This window comes from Balaenoptera musculus, chromosome 12 (assembly GCF_009873245.2).
Source record: "Balaenoptera musculus isolate JJ_BM4_2016_0621 chromosome 12, mBalMus1.pri.v3, whole genome shotgun sequence".
NCBI classification, from domain to species: domain Eukaryota; kingdom Metazoa; phylum Chordata; class Mammalia; order Artiodactyla; family Balaenopteridae; genus Balaenoptera; species Balaenoptera musculus.
In genome coordinates, this window is record NC_045796.1 from 43,425,110 (window position 1) to 43,433,139 (window position 8,030).

The window sequence follows — 8,030 nt, forward strand, 5'->3', positions numbered from 1 at the left end:
ACCTGCTTCTGCTCTGGAGGAGATAAAATCTCTATCTTCCCAGGGAGCGATGTCTCCCAACAATATTGCCTTCTCTTTGGATTATTACAAGGACTAAATCAGTTAGCACCTAGAGCTGTTTAGAATCATGCCTGGTACATAATAAACCTTCAATAATTGAGCTGTTATTATCATGTCTCTCTATTCCACCTGCTTCTTTTTTTCTTTTTAATTTATTTTTTATTGCGGTAACATTGGTTTATAACATTATTTAAGATTAATGTGTACTTTATATTTCTACTTCTATATACACTACACCGTGCTCACCACCAAAAACTTAGTTTCCATTTGTTACCATACAGTGGATTCCCTTTACCCTTCCCCTCTGGCAACCACTAATCTCTTCTCTGTATATATGTTTCTGTTTTGGTTTAAAAATAATGGTTAGATGCCACGAAGTAGGTGGCAATGCTTTGACCGTATGCATGTTGTCAGGTCCAAGGGCCTCTTCCATCCTTGTCCCTGGGTCAACGGGAGTGCTAACCTTCTCTCCTTTCATTCAACACTCCACCTACTTCTCTACGTGAACCAATCTGAGCTGCTTTTACTCACTCAAACGTGCCGCACTTTCTTTTGCCTCTGGGCCTTCAAACTGATTCCTGTGTCTGGAGTATTCAGCCACTCACCCCATTCCTGCTTTTCCCTCACTTCTGCCCCCACCCGTGAGCTTAGGTGCCCCTGCTCCATGCTCACACCTCCGCTTACTCTCTTTCCCTCTCCTAGAACACTTAGCAACCCTCAGTGTTGATGTTGTTTACATTTCTTAAACTCCCCTGGAATGTAAGCTCTGCGAGGCTAGAGAAAATATGAAGCAGCAGAAAGGGCTCTGGTTAGCTTAAGGAAAAGGGAGAATTTATTGCAAGGTTTCTGAGTTACCTCATGCGATCAGAGCTGGAGTTGAACAACCAAGACCATGGGAAGGGAAGGGCCAGGTGACCTCCAACAACCTCAGCAGGAGGTGTCCGCAGATCCATTTACTTAACTCAGCTTTGATGATTCCCAGGGTTTAGGTGTATCTTTTCCAAATTTCAAACATTAGAGACAGAATCTGAATTCAGCTTGGGTTAGGTGATCACCCTGGATAAGTCAGCTATGGTCAGTGGATGGAGTTACATAATACAGATGTGGCCATTGGAGACCGTTCCCAATGTAAAGACATTAAACTGGGCCAGTCACTCCCAAGGATTGTCTACCACTGGGAATATGCCCAACATGCACTTTATTCCTGACGCCAGGCTTGCTGCCTCCAATTTTTTCCCCCATTGCAGTAGGACTCTTCTGGTATTAAGTTATTCTCTCTCAGCTTTAAACCCACTCTATACTCTGTTTAGTGACACTGGGGCTGGGTCTCTGCAAACCACATTTCTGCCCTGCTAGATGGATCCCTGCCACGCTCCGGCAATGGGGGCATGAGAAGCGGCCTGCAAGGCTGGAGGTGGGAGAAGGGACTTGCTCCTTCCTGGAGGCTCCCTGTTTTTGTTGGTGTGACTCACCCACCTTGCTTCTTCACCCAGCTGTGCCAGTTCATTCCAGCAGCAGCATTTGAATCCAGTTTGCACTCTTTACAATACTCACAGAATTACTCTCATCATGCCCACTGATACCAGCGCCAGCCAAGCGATGCCCCCTCAGAATGTGGGAGCCACACAGGTCCTCTCCTCTGTGTGCGGAGACACCGACACCAGCTGAGCAGCACGCTTCCTCAACGTTTGGTGGTCTCCCAAAGCTCAGAACCCGCCCCCCCGCAAAGCTCAGGGATACCAATACCAGCTGAGCAGGACTCTCTCCTCAAGGGCCTGAGTTTCAGCTCCAAGGGGCTCCTTCTCCAGGCTTCTGCATCTTGGCAACCTCTTCTCCCTGTATCCCCAACCCTAGGGATAGCAACTGCTTTCTACGGTTCCCACCCTGTGATAATGTACTGTTTTCTTCTTGCCTTTTCATTTATCTGACTAATAACTCTTTACATTGAACTCTATTAAAATAACTGGTATGATTTTTTCCTGGCTGGACCCTGACTGATATATGGGATGATTTTTCTAAAATAGAAATCTGATCTGATTTCCATTTTGCTTAAAATGCTTCAGTGATTACACCAGTGTTCATATCGGCACTATTCATAAGAGCCAAAAGATAGAGACAGCCCAAATGTCCATTGACAGACAATTGCATAAACGACATGTGGTATATCCATCCATAACGGGATGTTGTTTAGCCTTAAAAAGGAATGAAATTCTGATACAAGCTGCACCTTGGATAAACTTGGAAAACGTTATGAACTTGAAATAAGCCAGACACAAAATGACACATATTGTATGAGTCCACCTGTATGAGATACTTAGACTAGGCAAATTCATAGAGACAAAGTAAAGTGGAGGTTACCAGGGGCTGGGGGACTGGGAGAAGGGGGCGTTATTGTCTATCAGGTACAGAGCTTCTGTTTGAGATGTTGGAAAAAATTCTGGAAATTGATAGTGGTGATGGTTGCACAACACTGTGAATGTACTTCATGCCACTGAATTGTACACTTAAAAATGGTTAAAATAGTAAATCTTGTGTTAGGTATTTTGCTACAATGAAAAAATTACCAAAAGCAAAAACTGAATAACGCTGTAGTGGCTCTCATTGATGAAATTGGTTCAGTGAGGAAAAAGATGTGAAGATGTGATTCGGGCTTTTCCTGAGCAATATCAGGCTGTGGCGCTGCCCTGGCTTATGCACCTGCCATGGTAATCGGCGGGATCCCCCCTTCCATCCCAGGAGAGCCTAACATAGTTGGATGGGATCTACTACCAGCATATGCAGCGTTCTCGGCAGGGCTGCTTTTCTCTCTCCATTTAAGCAGTGCTTTTAGGATCTTCTAAAATCATCTGCGCTTAATGCCTTCCCACCAGGCAGTGTAGTTACTGCAACTGTTTCTCTCTTGGCCTCAACTGGACTTTCGCATGGACATTCTTATCAACTCACTTTTTTTCCTTCTATTTGTTGGCTGCATCTCGAGGCACAGAGGATCTTAGTTCCCCGACCAGGGATTGAATCTGTGCCCCCAGCAGTGGAAGCGTGGTTTCTTAACCACTGGACAGCCAGGGAAGTCCCTCACTTTTTGATTCAAGATGACCACCCATTTAGTGTTTCTCTTTTTGTCACAGTGTTGAAATTCTAAGTTTCGATGGTCAGAAAACCCCACACCATTATAGCAGGAAGCACAAGAACCATGTAAGTGAAGTATCTCTGACCTAGTGCTTTGTTTGCCTTATAAGAGTTAATTTTAACCTAGAAGATTTGGGACCATAGATTGTCCTAACATCCTCAACTGATGGAAGATAATGGGATGATAATAGACAGTTTCAGGCCCAGAAAGTTTTTTTCCCGTTATCAATTCTCTTCTTAATGTCCTATTTCAGAGAAGGAAGTTTCAGTGGTACTAATAAGATTTCCTCTCTCTCTTTCTCTATCAAGGAATGAGTACAATTTAGATATTTTGCCTGAGCGAAATAATATCAACAAATGTGAAACCAGCCTGATACTTTCATTTTCTTGCTGAGGCATATCAAGATCCGCGAGCTAGCTGCCAGAGACTATGAATCTAACTAATCTTCCTCGAAGCTCTTTCTAATCTCTCTCTCCCCAGCTCATTGAAGGCCCATTTCCCCTGCTAAATTCAATGTTAGGTTAATTGGATTGGCTGTGTAATATGCAACTGACATTATCTCCATAAAATTTATTTATAAGTTTTATTGCCTACATAGTGACAGAGTGAGATAATACATTTTTTAAATGACTACTGTAGTTAACATTCCCTAAAGAAGAAAATGTGTTTCGGGCATTTGGATTTATTAAGGAAAGGAAAATAGAGTCACAAGACAGAAAAAGAAGAGAGAGAGACAGATAGAGGGAGAGAGAGGCAACACCATTTAACTTCTAAAACGTGGGTTGGATTTTGGACGACCTCTGAGGAGACTATTTCCTGGATCTTTTTGTCACAGTGCTTCAAGGCATGCTGAGTGACACGAATGATATAGAGAAGGTACGATGTGCATTTTCAACATCATATCTGTGGCCATTGTCCAGACTCCCCTTAACGTTCTGTTACCCATGCAGTGGCTGCTCGCAGAAGGCAATCAGAGGGACGCGTGAGTCTAGGGGAGGAGTGGTACATTCTTCTCCAGCCCTGGGACACAGGGGCAGACACCGCGGGACAGGTCTGGTGTGGCGGGGGCTGCGTGACTCCCCAGTAGACCCGTGGCAATGCCTGGTGGCCATGGACCGCAGCTCTTCCATTCACTCGCTGTAAGAGCTCTGACAAGGCACAGGGTCTTTGTGCGTCTCTGTTTCCCTCTCTGTACAGTGGGGATGAAAAATACCTGCCTCGTAGTATTATTTTGCAAATTCAAGGAGATAATACACAAAGATCTTAGACCGGTGCCTAGCACGTACTGAACATTTAATCATTGTTAACTACTTTTATTTGCACTCTTCTCTCAAAATCAGAGCCTCAGGGGACTGGTGCTGAAGATGGCCACAAATAGTCGCATGAGAAAGGAAAAGAGAGGGACTGTCGGGGCCTTGGAGAGAAGGAGGAAAGCACCACAGTCCTGCCTCGGGACGGGCCTGGTACCCGTCGCTCAACCTGCCCAGAGCGCAGCTCATCTGCAGACCCTTACTTTCTAAGTCCTCAAGGCAATGGAGTCTAACGTTAAAAATATGGTTAGAGCTGGTGTAGTTGGGCAAGAAGAGGCATCATTTTCACCCAGCCTGTGTAGTTGTGGAGATGGCAGAGGGTAGGGGGTAACAGAACGGATTTTGGAACCAAAGTGTGTCGGTTTCTATCCAGCACCGCCAGCTATTAGCCGAGTTCATTGGCGAGTTGCTTAACATCTCTTCTGAAAAAATGGGGATAATGATACTATCTACCTTGTAGAGTTGTTATGAGGATTAAATGAGTTAATAATTGAAAAACATTGAAGGTATTTCCTGGAACACAGTAAGTGCCATGTAAACATCTATAGCTGAAGAAGTTTATAGTAATTGTCATTTCCATGTGAGTTTAATGCTATTATGTATCTGCAACCTCAGCTCTTGCGTGGAATTTAGGGTGGAAACATTCACCAATGCAACCATGTTTCTGATTACCTGGGATGTGGTTTTCAGATTCTGTAAAGATGGTGAATCAAGCACACAGAGTGTATATGATTCACTGGTAAACATTTAAGGTGTTTCCCAAACATGGAAACAGAAAGAAAAGGGAGAAGAGACAACACTGCCTAGTGATAATGAACCGGATGGTTATAAAAAGTATAGCGTGCCTTCAGGGGACAGAAAAGGAGAAAGCACAGAAGAGGATCAATGAGAGGGAAGGTGGTCACTGTAGCCGGGAGAAGGAGTTGTTTGGCAAAATGGCTTAAACCACTTTTTGACGCGGCAAGACGGTGTTGCTCTAATGAGACTGTTGCATACACAGCGAGGCATATGCTTGCCCCCTTTCCCTTCTCCTCCCTCCCACGATGCCTTTATATTTTTAGCCTGTGGGGTTGGAATGATGAATGCCCAAGTGGAAATAGTGTTGGAAGGAGATTTTTCTTGGCAAAATGGCCGCAAGGGCTGCCAAGTATTTTCTAAGATGTAAACAAATCATCCATCTTCATCGGGGAAAGGTTAACACGGTATTCCCGAGTCAGGGTAGGATTTTCACCTGCTGTCATTTGCAATACGAATTCCGCCCCCCCCCCCATCATCATAAAGTTTACAACCATTAGGCAAGCCATGACTCAGAGAAATCATTAGTGTCCCAGCTGCTAGAATCAAATAATCGGGCAGAAAATAGTAAATAAAAACCGCCTGCTATTATGAACAGTGGAAGGCTACAGTGGAAGTGGCACTGGTTTGTGGGTTTGGATTTTCTCTTGGTTATGCCACCGACTGCCCTCGGTATATCTCTGCTTTCAGTTATAAGAGAAAGGTGTGGGATTAAATGATGCTTGAGATTCTTTCTTGCTCTGAATCCTACAATCTAGTGTAAAGTGTGATTCTAGGCTACTTTGGCCAGAAAGCAGCTCTGTCTTTATGATAAAAACCTTCCAGAATTTCTGCACCCCCTCTCCTATCTTTTGGAGGGTCCCTTTCCACCAGAGTCACACAGTTATTTCCTTACCATGCCTCACAGCTTTCTACTACAGTGTATGGATTCTCCCTCTCATCGGACTTCACAGGCTTTCTATGCTCTGGAATGTAGCCTGTTTGACATACTATCTCCATTTCTCTTAACTTCAGCTCAACCCAAACTCACCTGTCTTGCAGCTTCCTTCCCCGGAGCCATACTCTTAGCTAGATAGCTTAAAAAATTATGTATTCCATCTAAAAAAAAATGGTTCTGAAGAACCTAAGGGCAGGACAGGAATAAAGATGCAGATGTAGAGAATGGACTTGAGGACACGGGAGTGGGAAGGGTAAGCTGGGACGAAGTGAGAGAGTGGCATGGACATATATACACTACCAAATGTAAAATAGATAGCTAGTGGGAAGCAGCCGCATAGCACAGGGAGATCAGCTCCATGCTTTATGACCACCTAGAGGGGTGGGATAAGGAGGGTGGGAGGGAGGCTCAAGAGGAAGGGGATATGGGGATATATGTATATGTATAGCTGATTCACTTTGTTATACAGCAGAAACTAACATAGCAATGTAAAGCAATTATACTCCAATAAAGATGTTAAAAAAAGATGTATTCCAAAAAGTATTCCTCTTTTAGCAGAAGATATCTGCCTTTCCATATGGACTTAACCCAAAAGAATGGTAGGAATTTCAGTGACCACAAATGATGGGGGGATACCTACTCACACCCAGAAACTTTGGGAGTCCCAACTCACACTCATAGCCAACTGCCTACATGTAAAGTCTACTTATATCTTCAGGCAATTCAATTCAAGGACCATATATCAATCACCAGATATTTGCATTTTGTTGTCCTAGGCTCTGGTGCAGTGAAAGGTATATCACTAAGGTAAACAGGACAGTTCCTTCTTATAAGAAGCTTAAGCCTTTGTAGAGCTACAGAATTGTTTTTTTTATCTTACAAATTTTTTATCGTGGAAAAATATACATAATATTCACAACATAAAATTTATCATTTTACCCATTTTTAAGTGCACAATTCAGTAGCGTTAGGTACAGTCATGTTGTTGTGATAATAGTTTTATCCACAATAACTTACTTATTTATTGGGAGCCATAAGTTTGAGTGTATAAAACTGAGTAAGTTATAGTTCACATCTTGTAGGTGTGACTTAGCTGAACAAATAAACGTGATATAAACTGGTCTAGAATTTTAAGTCAGTCTGCCTGCCTTCCTACTTTCCTTCCTTCCTTTCTTCTCTCTCTCTCTTCCTTCCGTTCCCACTCTGTTCCTAAAATGGTCTAAAGTGGATTACAAAGCTACATACAATATAACAGGGTGAAATAAATGGAAATCTGTCTGGGAACATAAGGGTGGGAAAGTGAGATGGAGCCATGTGTGAGGTGAGTTCAGAAGACATGTGACTTGGAGTCCTATAAACACATTATATACAGGCTTCAAATTTTATTCTAACCCTCCCGGAACCAGTTTAGCAGAGAATTTGATCCATTACAAGATTCACCGTATCCTGACCGGGACATCAAACAAAAACAGGTGCTCAAGAGCACACAGCTTTTCTTGATACCGAGATCAGAGGAAAGTTCTCCTGTGGGTTGTACTTGAGAGGATGTGTGTGGTATGATGAACCACAGCCATCCGTCAGTCTACACAGCAATGAATCACTATGGACTGTGTCTTATTAACAACCTCCAATGCAGCCTAATGGCATTGCCCAAATGGTCAGTTCAGTAAAAAAGTGTTGTTCCAGTGCTCAGGTCTTTACTGGGCTGGCCTAATCCAGGGGTGGATTTTAGAGGGTCTATGGTGGATTAGGAAGTTGGTATGCACAGTCTTTAAGGTGGTCTCAGCTGGGGCACCTGGGC

General features: G+C 43.5%; 1 pseudogene; it reads right to left on the reverse strand.

Annotated features, from left to right (window-relative positions):
• Positions 1-411: 411 nt before the first annotated feature.
• LOC118905586 lies at positions 412-545 on the reverse strand (annotated as a pseudogene).
• Between the last annotated feature and the right edge of the window lie 7,485 nt (positions 546-8,030).